The following is a 21,406-nucleotide window of genomic DNA, read 5'->3' on the forward strand; positions in this document are numbered from 1 at the left end:
TCGGAGACCATGGCTGCGGTTACCCTTGACGCTGCATCTCAGACATGAGCGCCTGCGATGGTGTACTCAACGACGAACCTCGTTGTGTGAATGGCTAAACGTCATTTTTTCGGATGAATCCAGGTGCTGTTTACAGTATCATGATGGTCGCATCCGTGTTTGGCGACATCGCGATGAAGGCACATTGGAAGCGTGTATTCGTCATCGCCATACTGGCGTATTACCCGGCGTGATGGTATGGGGTGCTATTGGTTACACGTCACGGTCACCCTTGTTCGCACGACGGCACTTTGAACAGTGGACGTTACATTTAAGATGTGTTACGTCCCGTGGCTCTACCCTTCATTCGATCCCTGCGAAACCCTACATTTCAGCACGATAATGCACGACCGCATGTTGAACGTCCTGTGCGGGACTTTCTGGATACAGAAAATGTTCGATTGCTGCCCTGGCCAGCACATTCTCCAGATCTCTCACCAATTGTAAACGTCTGGTCAATGGTGGCCGAGCAACCGGCTCGTCACAATACGCCAGTCGCTACTCCTAATGAACTGTGATATCGTGTTGAAGCTGCATGGGTAGCTGTACCTGTACACGGCATCCAAGCTCTGTCTGACTCAATGGTGTATCGAGGCCGTTACTACGGTCAGAGGTGGTTGTTCTGGGTACTGATTTCTCAGGATCTATGCACCCAAATTGCGTGAAAATGTAATCAAATGTCAGTTCTAGGATAATATATTTGTCCAATGAATACCCGTTTATCATCTGCATTTCTTCTTGGTGTAGCAATTTTAATGGCCAGTAGTGTATTTGAAATATACTTTCGCATAATGTGTCACTGCCAAGGAATATAGCTCTATGCAACTTCGACCACACATAGAACTGATACAATACGGTACAGTAGAGAAGGTAAATGAAAGAAACTCGCAATGGGAAGAATAGAAATGACACTTTTATTCAAAGACAATAATTACTAGGATGAGTCAAATGAAAACCTTAAATCTGTAATAAAAAATCGAAATTTCGCGCCGTTATCCTGTAAGTTGGTAAGCTTGCTACAAACAGCGTGCAGAATGGCCTGCAGGTGGCAGCATCGTGCAAATGCACACATACTGTCGCAGTATCAGTATAAAGATGGGCACACCACTTGCGACTTGCACAAGGGAAGAACAGCGTTCTGTTATTCGGTTTGTGCATAGTGAAGTGCGAAACCTATTGAAATATATCGACGAATGAAGGTTCAGTGCGGTGGTGCATGTTTGTCACAGCAGCAAGTCTACGAACGGAGTAGGAAGTTCGCAAATGGTGGTGACTTCAGTGGAAGATGCTCCTCATCCTGGTCAGGCACAATGAGTTGTGACTCCACAGAACATTGCAGCAGTTGAACCCATAGCGAAGGAAAACCGTCGAGTGATACTGAATGACATTGCAGCATGTTTACAGATTAGTCATGCGTCAGCACACCACGTTGCGCATGAGTGCTCGAAATGGTTCAAATGGCTCTGAGCACTATGGGACTTAACATCTGTGGTCATCAGTCCCCTAGAACTTAGAACTACCTAAACCTAACTAACCTAAGGACATCACACATCAATGCCCGAGGCAGGATTCGAACCTGCGACCGTAGCGGTCACGCGGTTCCAGACTGAAGCGCCTAGAACCGCACGGCCACACCGGCCGGCCTGCATGAGTGCTCCAGTTTCACAAAGTGTCTGCAAGATGGGTGCCACGGCAGCTGGCTCCTGAAATGAGAGAACGACGTGTTGATGCTTGTGAAGAACTTCTTCGGCGCTTTGAACGAGAAGGTGATAGCTTCCTTGCAAGCATCGTTACTGGGGACGAAATCACAGACCTGGATTTTGAATGTCTTCCTCATGCACCATACTCACCAGACCTTGCCCCAAGTGATTTCCATATGTTTGGACCACTCAAAGACGCAATGGGAGGAAAGAAGTTCCTTTCTGATTAAGAGGTACGCCACGCGGTGTATGAGTGGTTGCGCGGACTACCAAAAGAATTTTTTTCTAAAGGAATTTATGCACTTTGTAAGTGCTGTAGGACTTGCATTGAGAGTGGGGAAGATTGAAAAGTGATACAGCTTTCTACCATTTCCGCACAATAAACAATATTTAAAAAAATATTTAAGGTTTGCATTTGACTCACCCTCGAACACTGAAGTCACCCGCGACTTATGATGGTCCCTTGGACGTTAAAAAAGACGGTACATGTTTTTTAATAGTGGGTATGTGATCTCCACGGACGGCAGTACACTCTCTGCGACATGTTCCCGTGCTGCCCACGAGGTTGGTAAAGGGTTCTTGTGATAGGGCATTCTATTCCTCCTTCAGCGCGGCTGAAGACTGCTGGATGCAATATGTCTCCTCAGCATATCTCGCACGTGCTCGATGGGATTTATGTCTGGGGAAGGGGCAGGCCGGTCCATTCAGCGAATATCCTCCCTTTCCGGGAAGTCCTCTAGCTGCGCTGTTTGATAGGGCCGCACACTGTGATCCATAAAAATGAAATCAAGACCGAAAGAACCGCTGAAAAGACGCCCATTGGGAAGGGGTTGAGAGTCACAATAACGCTGGGCTATCAATGTACCGTATTCAAAGACTAGGAGGTCAGTACACCTATGCAACATTATCACCCCTCCACACCAAAATACGTGGCCCACAAAAACGAGTTTGTTCATCAGTGTTCCTGCGTGCATTACGTGTTCGCACCTCTCGCCGTATAAGCATACGTCTAAAATCGCTGCTAACACTGAATCTGCTCTCATCCGAGGAGACAACGCAACCTCTGATCTCACTGGTCCAGCCCACGCTCTTGGCACCAGCACAAACAGTACCGCCAGTGTTCCAGTGTCAACGGAACACAACGTACTGGTTGTTGGGCAAAGAGACAACCTCCATGCAGTCGCCGTGCCACTGTAGAGCGTGAGATTGCATGCCTTGTAACGTCGTTAATCGTAGTTGCAATTGCACTCGCTGTTTGAGTGGGTCCCTTCTCTTGCCTGGTACACAATGTGGCGGTCATCGGCTGCTGAGTTGACTGTGGTCGACCACCTCTTCTCCTTAGGGCAGCAGTGTCTGCAGTTCGGAACGCTTTCTACGCAAGTGAAACAATTCTGTGACCAATACCAAACTCTTGGGCTACACTCGTCACATTTCGTCCTTCTTCCAGTTTCTGGATGACTCTTCCCCACATCCAGATGCTGTCTCCGGCCCATGGTGTAATAAAGAATACCATCACAGTGCACCGTAACTGCTCACTGATTGACACCCACACAGCCTTCTCCCGTTCCTTAAAAAAAAGTTCAAATAGCTCTGAGCAGTATGGGACTTAACTTATGAGGTCGTCAGTCCCCTAGAACTTAAAACTACTTAAACCTAACTAACCTAAGGACATCACACACATCCATGCCCGAGGCAGGAATCGAACCTGTGACCATAGCGATCGCGCAGTTCTAGACTGTAGCGCCTAGAACCGCTCTGCCACCCTGGCCGGCCTCTCCCGTTCCTTCAACTGCCTCATGTTGCAGGGTAAACCCCGTTTGACGCTCTACTCACGCTGACCTCACACCATTTGAGGACCAACTTTCTGTGCACGACTGTGTGCAGAGTAGTTAATATGCTAGGTTTCTTTATCTAGCTGGTCCTTAAGTTTTGAAGAGCAGTGTAGTTTTGAGGTTACAGATATATTCTGAGCCACCAAACTTTCCATTTTATCGAAAGTTCTTCAGGTAAACATGCGTTTCATTTTTACGTTTTTCTTATGTACCAGCAACTATAGTATTTGAGCACTGAAAGGTCAACAAAATAAAGGAAAGGAATGCTGTTTCAGACTGGTATGTTAAGCATTTAAAGGGTGGTCTTCGACCATCATATTTCCATTGACTGGAAATCTCATTGTTAGCTGAAGCGAAGCGTATTGTACCAAGCGAGCATAAAAGAGGGCTACGTGTTTCTTCAATACTGGCCTCCGCTGTTGACACTGTGTGTGCATCGATCAGATGCGTGATAACATGGAGAGATCTTGAAATGACTAGGCAGTTCGTTCACATTATTCCTTGATGCAGTTATGATGTCCTCGGGTGCCTTGTCCTCTTAATTAAAGATAGGCGTCAGTGATCAGCCGTGTACGTACATGATTACAGACGAACAGCTAAATTTTCTGCCATCAGCCATTAAGACACTAGTAAATTTCCAATCACTGTATTACGCTGCCATTTTCTTTAACAAGTGGGCGGGCAAACATTCTGAATCCACGTTCATAAAAGATTAATTCACGTGCAACTTCTTGGAACTTATCGTTTAGATATACATTCATTAAAGCGTACATAATCGTGTGACGAGCGGTTCCTGTTTCAAGACAAACACTCTCATCCGCAGTACCACTACGGTCAGACTTTATCAGGGTCACATAAAACAGATACTACCACCATTTTCCGCAATCGGAATTGCGAGAATTATTTTTTTCTGTTTCTGGCAACTGATATGAGGAATCAGTTTTTTAACAACGTATCATTTATTGCCGTTACTTACTGGACCATTCTCAACACAAACTGCTAGTCTGTATCTCTACACTTTTCTTATTCTTGTCAACTGTTGCCAGTGACAATGCCCTGGGTGGAGCTCAGTTTTGGAGAAATGTTATCTGAATATAGATTTTGTCACTTCTTTTGTCTTGTTATTTACGTACATATGTAAATGTTTATGTTACGTAATCGTGTATACAGGGTGGTCAGAAACAGTCTGAGAAGCTGTTAAGAGTGTTACAGGGTAGACTGTGCTGAGAAATAATTGTTAGGCAAAAAAGCTCGATATGTTGTGCCGTTTCCAAGTCAATTAGCATTAAAGTTATCCAGTCAGACCGTGCGCATACAAATTAAGTGCCCCGCCAGGTACTATTAGTGGCAGTTGTCCTTATAGCGTAGTTGATAGCGCACGAGACTGCTCAGCCTTTGGTTCGGTTTCATTCCTTACTACTGTTCCATGTCCTATTTTTGTATCGTTCTCTTGTTTGGTTTTAAGAAACCAAACGAAGACGCCGTCTCTGGCGGGTCACTTGATTTGCGAGTGCATCAGCTTAATTGACTATCTTTAATCCTGATTGATTCGACAACGGGGCAACGTATCGAATTTTTTTATTAACATTTATTTCTCAGCACAGCTCACCCTTGAACAACCTGAAAAACATTCCAGACTGTTTCTAACCAGTCCGAATATTTAATTTATTCTTGTAGGATGCTTCTTACAAGAATAAATAAGAATAAAATTGTCGTCAATCTTTCGAACATCTTATTTACTTTTACGTTGTCCATGTCCTTCTCTATGTCGGCTATACAGGTATAATGACTTTTCTTTATCCTTCTTTTAATTTCTTAGTGCAAGGTGAGAATTGCTTCTCTCGTGTTTTTAACCTCTCTTAAACTAAACTGAACTTCATATTAGCTTTTCTGAAACTAATCTTCATGTTACTTCTCTTAAACGTTTTGCCGTTTTTGTGGCATAAAGTAAACGGTGGTTTTCGGAGTCTGTAGGTATGTAGAGGTAGATGTGGTGACACTGGACTTGCATTTAAGAGGACGGCACTTCAAATATCAATCTGGCCATTTAGATTTAGTTTCTCCATGGTTTGCCTAATCCACTGAAAGCAAATATCGGGATGGTTTCTTTGAAACAGATGCGACGATTCCCACAGATATACGGCAGACCAGAATCATGAAAACCTGCCCAGAATTGCTAAATAGGCTCCACTATGCCAAAAGTGGCTGTATTGGGGTTTGTTACTGTTATGGCAAAACTGAAAGATTCAAAGTGGCGAATTCAATATGGCGAAAAGAATGTGCCAAAAATTAATGAAGTGGACAAGAAATGTTTTCCGTGAACATTTATAATTTCAACGGTAATTTTTATAACGAAACTGGCTCTCTTACTGTCTTTATTACGGAAGATATAGGTTAGTAATAAAAATTGAAAGCTTTATAAGTCTTTTTAATCTTCTCTTTCTAGTACCTCTTGTTCTTCATCGTTATTTCTTTCTATAGTTTCTTCCTTACCGACGTTTCTATCCTCTTCATGATCCTGAGCATCTGATTCCTCGTAATCCTGGGAACAGGTACAAAGAGGGCAACAGTTTTCGATTACAAAGTTTACGTTTTCCACGGAAATAGTTTCCACAAAGAACAAATATTTTAACAAAATTAAATTTACTAAAGAAAAGTTTATGGATATGAAATAACATAATTAGCTTATAAACAGCACTTTTTATATATTTCAAAAGTTTTTTATATTTAATAATTATATTTTTATTTTGTAACAGATTATTAGAAATAACAACTGTCTGGTTATGTGTGCACATGTGGTTTTTTCTTATTTTATTAAAATGTTGAATTCTATTTTCTCAGTTAAATAACGAAATTTTGAACATATCGCTTAAACTTGTGGCTAGTAGGTGAATTTTAAGTCTGATTCGCGAAGATAGTAGTACATACTTAAGGACGGAATGAAAAAGAAAATGGAATGTCGTGGAATCTAAAACTCACCTTTCTTTCGCTCCCATTTTACAATTTTTCTCCTTTTTGCTTGAATTCCGGTAAGAAGTTAATTAACAAAAACAATTATTAATTACTGATTAAATAAAGAAATAAATGTTCGTAATTAAGAACTTGCATTCTGGAATAGCCAAAATTTAAAAATAATTTCCGACTAATTTCGCTAAGCAAAACTATTTCATCCGAACGAAATTCAACCATTGGAGGAAACAGGTGACTGCTTTTAAGAGCTGGCTTCAATAGCCCCAGCATTACTCTAGCCTACCTATTAAACGAAACTTCTTAGCTCCGAACTGTAGTTTGGTTTCTGGCCACGTTCTCGGAATCCTGACCTACTGTGTGCCATCCTTCCCTAACCCTCCTTACATTTCGTCTAACAAACTCGTTCCTGAGAGGACTGTATTTTTCCTGTTTTCTGTACTGTCTGTCACGTGAGGTACTCCCACCAATTTCCGTGTGTGGTGGGCGACTGTTATGAATTAGCAAGTATCCCCAACGACTCTACACCACAGACAGCCTCTGCTGCCCGTAAAAGTATGCTACACACAGTGAGATACTTCTGTAATACAGCTGTTTGTCAGAACAAAGTTTTCAACGAGTCCCAACCAGTGAAGTTTTGAGACTCAGCGATTTTGCTAGAACTTGATAAGTACAATACGATAAATTACAATTGTTCCGCAACCTCTTGGAAATCCTGACACGTTTTAAGTGGCATTATCTTTCCAGAGTATTACCTAATCGTCCGCCCTTAAAGATATTTCACTTGATCGATGAGATGACGCACACGCGATCCAAGTAACAAAGCGTACGTCCCAGCATTCGACGTAATTAGGAGAAGGGGTTTGCAAGATTGATTGTAGACACAAAATAATGCTCTTCCAAGGGGGCCGACAGATCTGTTAATCACGAATTTTGATGACTCTTGGGTATGTTGTAGGTGGACCTCTTCCGAGTACCAAGCCAGCGGCTTTTCATGCAACGGCCCTAGTTTCCGAGAAAATCGGTGTTGAAGTTTTATGCGTACCTTCTCTACCCGCAATGTTCGCAATGTTCTAGCTAAGCGAGCGTAGCGCAGCGGCTAAGCCTGACGACTACAACGCTGCAAGTACAGATTCACCAAACCTGTGATATTTACTTTTAAGGGCACGTTAAATTTTTCAAGAAGAAAATTCAAAATGCTCCAGACTTCATAAAGACTAATATAGAAACCGTTTCGAGGGAAGATTCCATTAAAAAAACACTCTAAGACAAAGAAGGACCACCGCGAAGGAATTATAAGAATGGGACGGAAAAAAGTACGTATGAAGTACATCTAAGGACATACGAACACAATTTCATATGGATGATTTATTCAAGAGAAAGACCTACTCAAATTGACCAAGTCAAGAGAAAAGCGGCTCCAAACATGTTTTCGTTGGTCATCGGGGCTCACTTCGAAGCGGGACTCGTCACTGAAGACAATTCTATTTCTGTCAATGAGATTCCAGGCCAAAAAAATGTTTAGAGACAGCGACGGTGTACCAACATGACTGTGTCCGGCATAAGGCCCGACAACCAGAAGCGACGGTCTTGGGTGTCATTGCTTTTCGTAGCGGGACCCCTTTGTTTATCATTCACGACACCCTTACAGCACAGAAGTATGTCGACGATATTCTACGCCTCGTTTTATTGACATTCATGGCAAACCATCCTGGGCTTACATTTCAGCAAGATAATTCCCGCCCGCACACTGAGTTTCCACTGCTTGTTTTCCTGCTACCCAAACCTCACCTTGACCAGCAAGGTCGCCGGATCTCTTTCCAATTGAGAACGTTGGAGTATTATGTGCGGGGACCTCCAAATCTCAGTATTTTCATGATCTAATGGGCTAATGGGACAAAATTTGGCACGATACCTCTCACGAGAACATCCAACAACTCTATCAATCAATGCCAGTGCTTGCATTAGGACCAGAGGTGGACCAACGCGTTATCAACTTACTCAATTCGTGAAGTTCTTCCTCGTGACTAAATCATCCAGTTTTTCTGAAATTGTAATCATTTGTGTGTCTATATACGAGTATATGCATCACATTTACCGATTTTCGTTCCTTTTGGATAATTCCTTCGTGGTGTGTCGTTTTTTTTCTCTTTGTCTTCGAGTGAAGATCCTTTAATTCTGCATCATATTAGCGCATCTGCTTTTAAAGGGTTGATCAAATACTTGTGGTTCGCATCGGAGTTGATCGAAGGAAAGCAGTCTTTTCGAATCCAAACGAACTGTGTTTTCCGGTATCGCAACTGAAAGATCCATGCCTGCCAGTGTGGCCGTGCGGTTCTAGGCGCTTCAGTCTGGAACCGCGCGACCGCTACGGCCGCAGGTTCGAATCCTGCCTCGGGCATGGATGTGTGTGCTGCCCATAGGTTAGTTAGGTTTAAGTAGTTTTAAATTATAGGGGACTGATGACCTCAGATGTTAAGTCACATAGTGCTCAGAGCCATTTTTTTGAAAGATCCGTGAGCCCCCAAGGTAGTTGCTTTCTTTACATGAGCGTGATATTTTACGAATTTTGTGTTCCAGTTGCTTCTGCGATAAACACCATCTGGAATTCTGTCCTAGCACCGGCAATCACAAGTAAGACATGTATGTAATGTATTCTACAACAAGCATAATATACTTTTGAAGACATTTTGCTGTAATTATCGACTTATTAATTAAGTTACTACTGCGAAAATGACTATTTTTGAATAATTTTGTATGTCAGATACTATTAAATGATGTTCTATAGGATGAAATGGAAAAAAAATGTACACAGGCAAGATCTGAACCCTTACCGCAAGGGCTCTCTTACTCGAAACATAATGAACATTAAGGGTGTAGGAGGTACATATAAAATTTCAGCAGCGATTTTCTCGGAACCTAGGGGCCGTCACATAAAATGCCGCTAGCGAGGTATTTAGGGCAGTTTCCTCCCAACATACATAAGACTCACGGAAATCCGTGATTAACAGGACTGGTGGGCACCTTGTTGAGGCACTTGATATCACAAGAGCTGTAGTTCAAGACAAGAAATGTATGTGGAATATTTTGATTGATTCTGCTTGATGTACTGAAAGAATGGTTCGGGAACTGCATTCTGACTAGGGAGCAGCCTGAGGCCACTGTCATGGGCCTCGATTGGCTGCCATATTCTCCGGATCTGAACACATGCGACTCCTTTTTGTGAGGCTATATTAAAGACAAGGTGTATAGCAATAACCCAAAAACCATTTCTGAGCTTAAAACGAGGAGGTCCTCGAAAGCATCGATGTTCCGTCACTTCAGCGGGCCATGGAGAACTTCGCTATTCGTCTGCACCACATCATCGGCAATGGTGGGAGGCATAACGAACCCATCATAACCGACATCCGAATATCTTTAGTGACGTTTACATGTTGTGTGGACGCCTTAGTTTGTAACTAATTTACGTTTTTATTTTTTTCATATAGTTCAGTAATTTGTAAATAATAGATTTCAGCTGTCAGTCGTCCTTTTGAAATTGAGTATTCAATGAACTGTGGATGAAGCCCGACCGACAGGCATTACATGCATTGATAAAAAATGACAGTGCATTGAGAATGGCTAGTTTATAGCTGAGATCTAGATCTGCCAATAAAATTCAAAAAGGACGACTGATAGCTTAAATTTATTATTTACAAGTCAATATAACAGTCACTGCGTGCAACAGCCTTCTGAATGGAAGGTAACCTGATGATTCAGTAATTGTCACCCTGTATGTTGTCTCGTGGTGGAGATGGAATAAACAAGAATACAAACAATTTGTTAGCAATGGACGAAATTTTTAGGATCTTCCTTTTGAAGCGTGGACTATAGTGTGAAACTCATTCCAGGTATCACTCCTCCTCTAATGAAACACATTCGCAGTTTTGTATTTTGCATAAACTAATTTTCGTCCTACACCATCCACAGTCTTGCAAAATACAGCTTTGTTAAAAGTCGTCTGATCCCGCCAATCGGTTGTTTTCGCTTTGTCAGTGGAACTTTACAGCAGCAAGATCGTCTATTCATTTTCCATACTAACAATAAATGAAGACTAGCCTTACACTCTATGCCGTTCAGTAAGAGTGAACGAATAATCTAGTATGAAACGATTGCAGCGTCGTAGTTCTCATACTCTTCGTACTAACGGAAGTACTGCGGGAACAAAGGAAGGCCGTTAGCACTGATGTTACAGCGCCGCCTCGATTTGTGAAGCGTGCAACCAGAACGCTAGACCCATATTTGTTCCATATCTGGTCCCCATAACACCCTTTCTTATTACAGGAACAGAGCATACGCGATGCGCTCAAATAGGTCAAGACCGCACAATATTCAGCACTAACTCTAGTTAACCAGGAGAGCGGAATCTTACGACAGAATGCAGAAATTTCCCAAAATTTCCCTACCAGGCACTCGATGGCTGTAAACCAGATGCTCACATTGTTTCTGGATTTCAAGAAGGGACTCTAACCCACGACTCGCCGCAGACTAAGCAGGAAGCAAACAGCCATTTCCAACACACTTCCAACAAAACGTGGCCGCCCCGGTAACGGTCAACACGTCCGCCTCGAAACTCCAGGCGGACCAAACTGCCGAAGCCAGACCCACGGCCGTTACATGGAGCTGCCAGTAAAATGTCGCCCACCAGTAGCAGTACTGCAGTTTACCAACCTCCTTGCCATGGCTCATGCGCAACCTCTCGAAGCACTACGTCGCTAACCCAATCGGAACGCTCGAGCCTTCGTTAGCAGGCAATGGGCCGAAGACGTTACACTAGAGAGCTCACCCATCGCCGACGAAGATCGTACCACAGTCCCTCTAGCATGCTGCGTTGCGTCAATAATGGCAGTTAAAGTCGCTTTGTCAAGACAGAGAACTCACAAGGTTATGACGTCTTTACTATCGGCAATATCGATAACACAACGGAAATGGCCTCTCTACTGTAATAAAAGCTCTCAGCTGGCGAATTGTCCCACTTGACTAAAAATAACAAGACATATCAGTTTTCAAATACCGCCACAGAACAGGTGCGGCCACAGCATCGCAGCATCGCAGTTATTACTCCACACCTGAGGAATAAGATGAGGGGATATTAAGATCTGGAGGTCATTAGAGACGACGCATTAGCTCTAAGTATGATCGGGGAAGGAACCAACAGCACCTTTTTTCGAGGAATCATGTCAGCATTCACCTATAGTGAGTATATAAAATATAAATACCTGTTCCATGACTTTATGAACTGCCTCATGCTTGTATTCTCGGGGTAAATATATCATTCTTTCACGGTAAGGAACAGAAAAATTTCTCCTCTTCCATTCAAATGAAATTACGAAACGGATCTCAATAATGAAATGAGCAAACTGACATAAGATTTTTTCCTTTGTTGTTATTTCAACCCCGTCCTTCGATATGAGCGGAGGTTAGTCTGACTGCGGTACAACATCCCGTTCTCTAGTCTAGAGAATTTACAAAAGTTAATGAAGAAATGACAAATCGTGTATATGGATGCAAAAAATTAAAAGATTTTAAAATACGGTGTAGAGGAGATTGTAAATGTGCAGAGGGGTTTTCTTCGCTTAAAGTTTAAAAACGAAAATAAAAATCGCTGATACATAAAGATGAAGGAGGAATTTTTGAGAGGAGGTTAGAGTGAAATCTGCATGAACCCCAGCTTCAGTGAGGGAGGCTTCTCGTCGTATCATTTGTTGGATGTGGAGTCCCTTTAGATGTTTTTGATTATCGAGAGTGAGTGATTTGAGTTTGAGGATTTTTGGATCCAGGTTTGAGAGGATAAAGATGCGAATTACAGGGGAATATGTTGGAGGGGGAGGAGTTGTGACCATGTATGGTGTGTCGTCAGGTTGAGTTTGCGGGTTTTAGTTGTGGGAGAGAGGTTTGCTGACAACCAGCAGTACCGTATGTAACAAGTGAAGAACAACGCCCAACGTCATGGAGAAGCGATACAGTTTTACATACAGAATGTTTTGGTGTTTGCCACATCCTGAATCCAAATATGACAAAGTTGACGAAATCTCGCACTTGATGAGACCAGTCACAGAAGGGATGTACCAGTCTCATCTGGAAAAGGATGTCACAGTAACGAAAGAATTAGCCAGTGGCGCCAGTACCTCGAGGAAATGCAGCAGAAAAAGTATCGGACGAAAGAAGTATGACCAGCATCCGAATGTGGTCCACTGTTGGAGTTATGGAAGACCACCACAACCTAGCCTCTCTCCTTCGCCAGGTAGTAAGAGAAGACATAAAACAGTTTATAGCAGCGAGAACTGTCGGACGAAGTAAGCAAGGAATAACTACCATTAATGTCGACTACATACGTCAGCAGGTAATAGGGCTTTTAGAAGCGCCCTGAGTAATGGATTCGGCCCACTCGGACTTAAGCTGCAGTTGTCAAACGATAATGTCATCCATATAGCAAAGTAACGTCGTTCACTTCAGTTGTCGAAGCAGGTTGTCCATCAAACGTTCAAAGTCTAAACGGCATAACTTGAAACTCACAAAGGCCGTCAGGCGTTATTAAGACAGTCTTTTTCCGATTGGCTTCTTTAGGCTCGATTTGTCAGGAGCCTACAGCATGCACTGTTAACAAATACTTTGCTCCTTTCATGTAGTCTAGGAGGTCATAATTCTGTAGGAATTTGTTCAGTAGTCGGTATTCGACGCAGAAATGCCTTGCGTCTGCCTTCATGAGGAACGCAGGAGAATGCCAAGGTCACTCTGAAGGAACAAAGATATCATCTTGCCGTATCTGCTCCCATTCATCATTCATCACTTCATAAGAGCGCTGACTGTTAGTGGCCGATACCCAGTGCTGATACGGTGTTTTACCATAGGCCTCTTGGAGTGCCACTTCTCATGGAACTCGACGATCCGAATGCGAGCCAGCTGTGTGCTTCCTCAGTCCTGGTTATGAGATGTTTCAAGTGGTCATCCTGAGTATCGTTGTTGTTGTGGTCTTCAGTCCTGAGACTGGTTTGATGCAGCTCTCCATGCTACTCTATCCTGTGCAAGCTTCTTCATCTCCCAGGACCTACTGCAACCTACATCCTTCTGAATCTGTTTAGTGTATTCTTCTCTTGGTCTCCTTCTATGATTTTTACCCTCCACGCTGCCCTCCAATACTAAATTCGTGATCCCTTGATGCCTCAGAACACGTCCTACCAACCGATCCCTTCTTCTAGTTAAGTTGTGCCACAAACTTCTCTTCTCCCCAATCCTATTCAATACCTCCTCATTAGTTACATGATCTACCCATCTAATCTTCAGCATTCTTCTGTAGCGCCACATTTCGAAAGCTTCTATTCTCTTCTTGTCCAAACTAGTTATCATCCATGTTTCACTTCCATACATGGCTACGCTCCATACAAATACTTTCAGAAACGACTTCCTGACACTTAATTCAATACTCGATGTTAACAAATTTCTCTTCTTCAGAAACGCTTTCTTTCCCATCGCTAGTCTACATTTGATATCCTCTCTACTTCGCCCATCATCAGTTATTTTGCTCCCCAAATAGCAAAACTCCTTTACTACCTTAAGTGTGTCATTTCCTAATATAATTCCCTCAGCATCACCCGACTTAATTAGACTACATTCCATTATCCTCGTTTTGCTTTTGTTGATGTTCATCTTATACCCTCCTTCCATGACACTGTCCATTGCGTTCAACTGCTCTTCCAAGTCCTTTGCTGTCTCTGACAGAATTACAATGTCATCGGCGAACCTCAAAGTTTTTATTTCGTCTCCATGGATTTTAATACCTACTCCGAATTTTTCTTTTGTTTCCTTCACTGCTTGTTCAATATACAGATTGAATAACATCGGGGGTAGGCTACAACCCTGTCTCACTCCCTTCCCAACCACCAACCACTGCTTCCCTTTCGTGCCCGTTGACTCTCATAACTGCCATCTGGTTTCTGTACAAATTGTAAATAGCCTTTCGCTCCCTGTATTTTACCCCTACCACCTTCAGAATTTGAAAGAGAGGATTCCAGTCAATATTGTCAAAAGCTTTCTCGAAGTCTACAAATGCTAGAGACGTAGGTTTGCCTTTCCTTAATCTAGCTTCTAAGATAAGTCGTAAGGTCAGTATTGCCTCACGTGTTCCAATATTTCTACGGAATCCAAACTGATCTTCCCCGAGGTCAGCTTCTACAAGTTTTTCCATTCGTCTGTAGAGAACACGCGTTAGTATTTTGCATCCGTTACTTATTAAACTGATTGTTCGGTAATTTTCACATCTGTCAGCACCTGCTTTCTTTGGGATTGGAATTATTATGTTCTTCTTGAAGTCTGAGGGTATTTCGCCTATACATCTTGCTCACCAAATGGCAGAGTTTTGTTAGGCCTGGCTGTCTCAAGGCTCTCAGTAGTTCTAATGGAATGTTGTCTACTCCCGGGGCCTTGTTTCGACTCAGGTCTTTCAGTGCTCTGTCAAACTCTTCACGCAGTATCGTATCTCCCATTTCATCTTCAGCTACATCCTCTTCCATTTCCATAATATTGTCCTCAAGTAGATTGCCCTTGTATAGGTTCTCTATACACTCGCTCCACCTTTCTGCTTTCCCTTCTTTGCTTAGAACTGGGTTTCCATCTGAGCTCTTGATATTCATACAAGTGGTTCTCTTTTCTCCATAGGTCTCTTTAATTTTCCTGTAGGCGGTATCTATCTTACACCTAGTGAGATAAGCCTCTACATCCTTACATTTGTCCTCTAGCCATCCCTACTTAGCCATTTTGCACTTCCTGTCGATCTCATTTTTGAGACGTTTGTATTCCTTTTTGCCTGCTTCACTTACTGCATTTTTATATCTCCTCCTTTCATCAATTAAGTTCAATATTTCTTCTGTTACCCAAGGATTTCTATTAGCCCTCGTCTTTTTACCTACTTGATCCCCTGCTGCCTTCACTACTTCATCCCTCAGAGTTACCCATTCTTCTTCTACTGTATTTCTTTCCCCCATTCCTGTCAATTGTTCCCTTATGCTCTCCCTGAAACTCTGTACAACCTCTGGTTCTTTCAGTTTATCCAGGTCCCATCTCCTTAAATTCCCACCTTTTTGCGGTTTCTTCAGTTTTAATCTACAGTTCATAACCAATAGATTGTGATCAGAGTCCACATCTGCCCCTGGAAATGCCTTACAATTTAAAACCTGGTTCCTATATCTCTGTCTTACCATTATGTAATCTATCTGAAACCTGTCAGTATCTCCAGGCTTCTTCCATGTATACATCTTTCTTTTATGATTCTTGAACCAAGTGTTAGCTATGATTAAGTTGTGCTCTGTGCAGAATTTTATCATGCGGCTTCCTCTTTCATTTCTTAGCCCCAATCCATACTCGCCTACTACGTTTCCTTCTCTCCCTTTTCCTACTACCGAATTCCAGTCACCCATGATTATTAAATTTTCGTCTCCCTTCACTATCTGAATAATTTCTTTTATTTCATCATACATTTTTTTCAATTTCCTCGTCATCTGCCGAGCTAGTTGGCATATAAACTTGTACTACTGTAGTAGGCGTGGGCTTCGTGTCTATCTTGGCCACAATAATGCGTTGACTATGCTGTTTGTAGTAGCTTACCCGCACTCCTATTTTTTAGTCATTATTAAACCGACTCCTGCATTACCCCTATTTGATTTTGTATTTATAACCCTGTATTCACCTGACCAGAAGTCTTGTTCCTGCCACCGAACTTCACTAATTCCCACTATATCTAACTTTAACCTATCCATTTCCCTTTTTAAATTTTCTAACCTACCTGCCCGATTAAGGGATCTGACATTCCACGTTCCGATCCGTAGAACGCCAGTTTTCTTTCTCCTGATAACGACGTCCTCTTGAGTCCTCTGAGTATCATCCAGTACAAATGGGAACAGTGTATCCTTTGTCGTTAACTGGAGACCCTCTGGAAGATCATGAAGCTTTGACTGGAGGGTCTGCCTTCGATGTTCATGATAATGAAGAGGATGTGATAAAACGACCAGAACACTAGGGCTGCCGGTGCTGACATGCGTAAGACCATTGACAAGATCTCGATCCAGGTTAATGTAGTCGGCTATAATGAGAACTTCTGAAACAGCAAATAGTTGTTTTTTCAGGAGAGTGTGCGACACTATCAGCTGTGCGGGTTGCCTTCTGGAGTAGCCGTTAACGTCGGCGACTGGCGTGCTACAGATTGCCAGTTAAATTTGTCTTCCAGCAATTATTTGTTTCTGGAAACTTCTTGAGTTTGTAATATCGGTATATTCTAGAATATTCGATGTCTGTGTAGGTAGTATCACTCTCTGTCCAGACGTTCAGTTCTCTTCTGATTGTACGGTACTGTTTTTCATAAATGTGGTTTCAGTTATAAGAATTGTACTTCACTCAAGACCCTACTTTCGGATTTAGGGTAGATTCCCCTGAAACGTCCAGCTCTACTGCTCCTCGAGCAGAAGTTCATAAAAGCATTCGGTGACCTTGTCTGATCCATCTTTAACGTTTATCTTCACCCATATATTTCCGCATTCGGGTTCAAAATGACTCTGAGCACTATGCGACTCAACTTCTGAGGTCATCAGTCGCCTAGAACTTATAACTACTTAAACCTATCTAACATAAGGACATCACACACATCCATGCCCGAGGCAGGATTCGAACCTGCGACCGTAGCGGTCGCTCGGTTCCAGACTGTAGCGCCTAGAACCTCACGGCCACTCCGGTCGGCTCCGCATTCGGAATCTGTACAAACCACACTATGTACTATCGTATTTTTACAGGTATAAACACACTTCCCTCATCAACCCTAAACCTAACTGTACTATATGCGGTACACTCCCTTCGAAATTTAGAATTTCATTTGTATTATCATTTGTCTAGTACTTTGCAGCCATTGTTACCGATTATAAGTGAGGGTAGTTCCGGGATCTTTCCGCAGATCCTCCTGCCGTTAAGTAATACTATATTGTCAAGATCTCTCTCCAACCGTTCAATACGAATGCGACCCTCTTTAATTAATGAGGATAGTATTCTCCCTTGTCTGAAATCAGATCGTATCCTGTCAGAACTATGGAAGCAGGATAGAGATATCCGACAACATCCACAAATGTATGCAACCTGAACTCTGATGCCCTCGTAGCCACTTCCTGCGCGTAGTGCACGCCTGGCCTATTACGGTACTCTTATAATTAATTGTCCACGCGATGGTGGAGGTCGAGAAACCAACATCCCAGATCGTCACAGAATCGACTGCGCATTTGGTTTTTGCCTCCACCCGGATGCAAAGCAGAGCACCACTATCAGCCCTGATATGCAAAATGGTAACCTTGATTTCACCGTGTGAGCGTGGCTGGCTGTCTTCACCAAAGTAGCAGTTATCTGTAAGAACCGAGTATGCGTTCAAAATTCACACGGTAGGCGTCTTTCGTGCCTACATGAACTACGATTTGTAGTCAGTGCACCCAGTGCGCCAAATTGCTCCCAGTAGGGCCTCCTTTGAAGTATCACCCCTCCCCCATCTCCCAACCCTGCTGGCAAGCAAACGAAGTGGACACTGGCCTTCCTTCCCGAGCTGCCATTTCCCTAAGGATCTCCACCTGCCTAACGTCGTAGCTGCAAAAGACAAGCAGTCTCACCTTCTGCGCTTGTCCGGGCCTATCAGAAAGATCAGCCCCAGTCCCAACAGACGAGGCGTACCACGCTGTCTCAGATCTTCATCCAGCAGTGAAAATTACTTCAAACGAGTACCCAATTTCGCCTTCTGCCTACTGATTCACAATCCCACCAATGTTCGCCGTTTACTGTCAGCTAGGTGTCGACTGAGGAGGACGAGCGAATGGGAAGGCACTGCGACATTTGAGTTCCCAACAGAAGCGATAGACACCAAAGGTGCCAAAATATTCGTCACAACTGCCACAACACCACCACAGTTCAGAACATCTGCTTTAAACCTGTCGACCGTACCCAGTACAACTTCCAGGAGTTAATGGACAGTGGCCAATTGGTTCTGTATCTGTGCACAACAGGAGCAGAGTAGACAGTGTCCGCGTAGTTTTCCGTCTATACTCAAGTACTATAGCACTAACCCAAGCAGTCGTAGGGTGCACTGCTGTTACGCTACTCCGAAGTCCGCTCACACAGCGTAAAAACAATAAAAATTACGCGAAAGGTTAGAAAAATAAGTGTACACTGGCCAACACAGTAAAATACACAGAAACGATTTACTTCTTTGCAAAAGCACGTTGGTACAGAAACTAAATTCTGCGTACGAGGTGTGTGAGTAAAGTAATGTGACTGACAACACTGGGAGCGGTCTGGCAACGCTGTTTTGTTCTACTTGTGTAGACCGGTGTGTTCATCCCTTCCAGGTGCTGAGTCTGAGTTTCAGCTCCGCACAGTCATCACGCGATTTTTGAGAGTGTCATCAGTGAAGTTATGTTTTTGTTGTGTGATAAGAAAATGAAATAATGTAATTTAAAGCAGCCCCATGCCATCAAGTTTCGTCTTAAATTTTGGGAATCCGTTGACTGCGACCTTTGAAAAGTCGACACAGGCCTATGGGGAACATTTATTTTTAAGAGCGCAAGTTTTTCACTGACAGAAATCATTCTTGGAAGACCGAGAGCAAGTTAAATATGAACTTCGCTCAGAGAGATCTTCAACTTCAAAAACCGACTAAAACGACGAAGGTGTGCGTGCTCTTGTGAGACCAGTCCGGCTTTTAACAATAAGGACTAGTTAAACACTTTCCTCATACGTCAAATTTTAACCGAAGTGTGGCACGTGCTATAGATTTGTGCCAAAATGATGGTGGAAAAGCTCACAATTGAGGGGAAGGACACTCGGAGAAGTGGATACGTTGATCTTCCTGAGAGGACTGCCAATGACCTCGAATGATTCAGTCGTGTTATCACATGTGATGAATCCTGGATTTTAGAGTACGATCCGGAGACAAAGTGGCAAAGTGAGGAGTGGCACACTGAGACATCTCCTCGACAGAGAAAAGTTCGAATGATCAAATCAAAGATCAAGACAATGCTGATTTGATTTTTTGACAGCAGAGGTACGTGCATAACGAATTGGTTCCTCAGGACTAGCTGTTAACCAAGTATTTTACAAAGATAACCTTGAAAGGCTGAGAAAAAGCCTGACTTGAGTAACACCATGGACTGTAGGGAAATGGACGCTGCCTCATGACTCCCTAAGTCAGACGGCCACTTCCTGTTGTTCCACAGCCGTCCCCCCCCCCCCCCCTCCCCGCCATTCCCAACCCACTGTTCACCTGATCTGGGTGCTTGTGACTTTCTCTTTCATCGAAATTGAAGAATATTCGAAGCACCAACATATTAAAGGCCCTACCACTTGAAGTCCTTCAGCGCTGCTACCAAGACTGTGAACAATGACTCCGCTAGTGTATATCTGCAGAAGAGAAATGCTATGAAGGGGACAATTTTGTTGTTTGAACAAAATAAAACCTTAGGTAGATCAAAAAATCAGTCTTATTACGAGGGTCACTCCAAAAGAAATGCACAATATTTATTTTAAATTCCATCTTTTATTCTACATGTTTGAAAGCTTTACAGTGTGTAGATACATCCTTTGGGAACAATATTTTCATTTCTCCACAAAATTTCCATCCCTCTCAACTGCCTCACGCCATCTTGGAACCAGCACCTGTACATCCGCACAGTGAAATTCTGGACCAACCTGTTGGAGCCACTATTTGGCAGCGTGCACAAGGTAGTCATTGTGCAAACACTTCCTTCCCCTATCCCAACGTAGCGTGACAATTCGTTCACTGTGATGCGTCTGTCAGCAGTCACCAATTCGTTAACTCTCTGCACATTGTCTGGAGTGTGTGCAGTACGAGGCCTGCCGCTGCGAGGACAATATTTCTGTGCCCGCTTTCATCACGTAACCTGCTTGCCCACCGACTAACTGTACTGCGATCGACAGCAGCATCTCCATACACCTTTTTCAACCTCTTGTGGCTGTTTCCCACTGCCCCGTTTTCACAGCACAGGAATTCTATGACGGCACGTTGCTTCTGACGAACGTCAAGTGTAGCAGCCATCTCGAAGACATACTGTGACGGCGCCACTCACGGGAACAGGTTGAACAAAGTTTGGAAACAAGCCGGAAGGATGTATCTACGCACTGTAAAACTTTCACACATGCAGAATGAAAACTGTATTTAAAAAAAATAGTGTGCATTTCTTTTGGAGTGATCCTCCTACTTTTCTCACACACCCTGTATAAACAGAAACTGCTGTTGCTACTGGCGCATCAGCTGCACTCTGTACTGCGCCTACACTAACAATAATACTTGCTGCACAACATCAATTAAAGTGTTTTGTTTTCCAATGTAGTTATTTGTAGCCAGCGGGTTACAGTACACTATAGAGGCCGCACTCAAGCACAGTGCTATGGTGATGCATGCTGTCTGTTGCCTGCCTCAGGAGAGGGCCACCTGCTGCCCCTTAGCTCACTGCGGATCGTAGCCAGGAAGCAGCGACAGGCGCTGACGAATAGTCTGTTAAATTATACTGCATATGCCACACACGAGCTTCGTACTGCAGTGATCAGTACTTGCTATTGCCTGTTGCAGGAGGGGGCACCGTGATACCGCCCCGAAACGCTGTGGATCATCACAAGGAAGGAAAGGCTGGTGTGGCTGGTGGTGATGGTGGTGGTGGTGGGGGGGGGGGGGAGGGTGGAACCTGTTATATACTGTACAGGTCACATATTTACAAGGATCCTTAATTGTATGATTATATGATAGCGGAACAAACACTGGTAGCAGTTACTTCTGTAAAATATCTGGGAGTATGC

This window comes from Schistocerca serialis, chromosome 5, assembly GCF_023864345.2.
Source record: "Schistocerca serialis cubense isolate TAMUIC-IGC-003099 chromosome 5, iqSchSeri2.2, whole genome shotgun sequence".
Lineage (NCBI taxonomy): Eukaryota > Metazoa > Arthropoda > Insecta > Orthoptera > Acrididae > Schistocerca > Schistocerca serialis.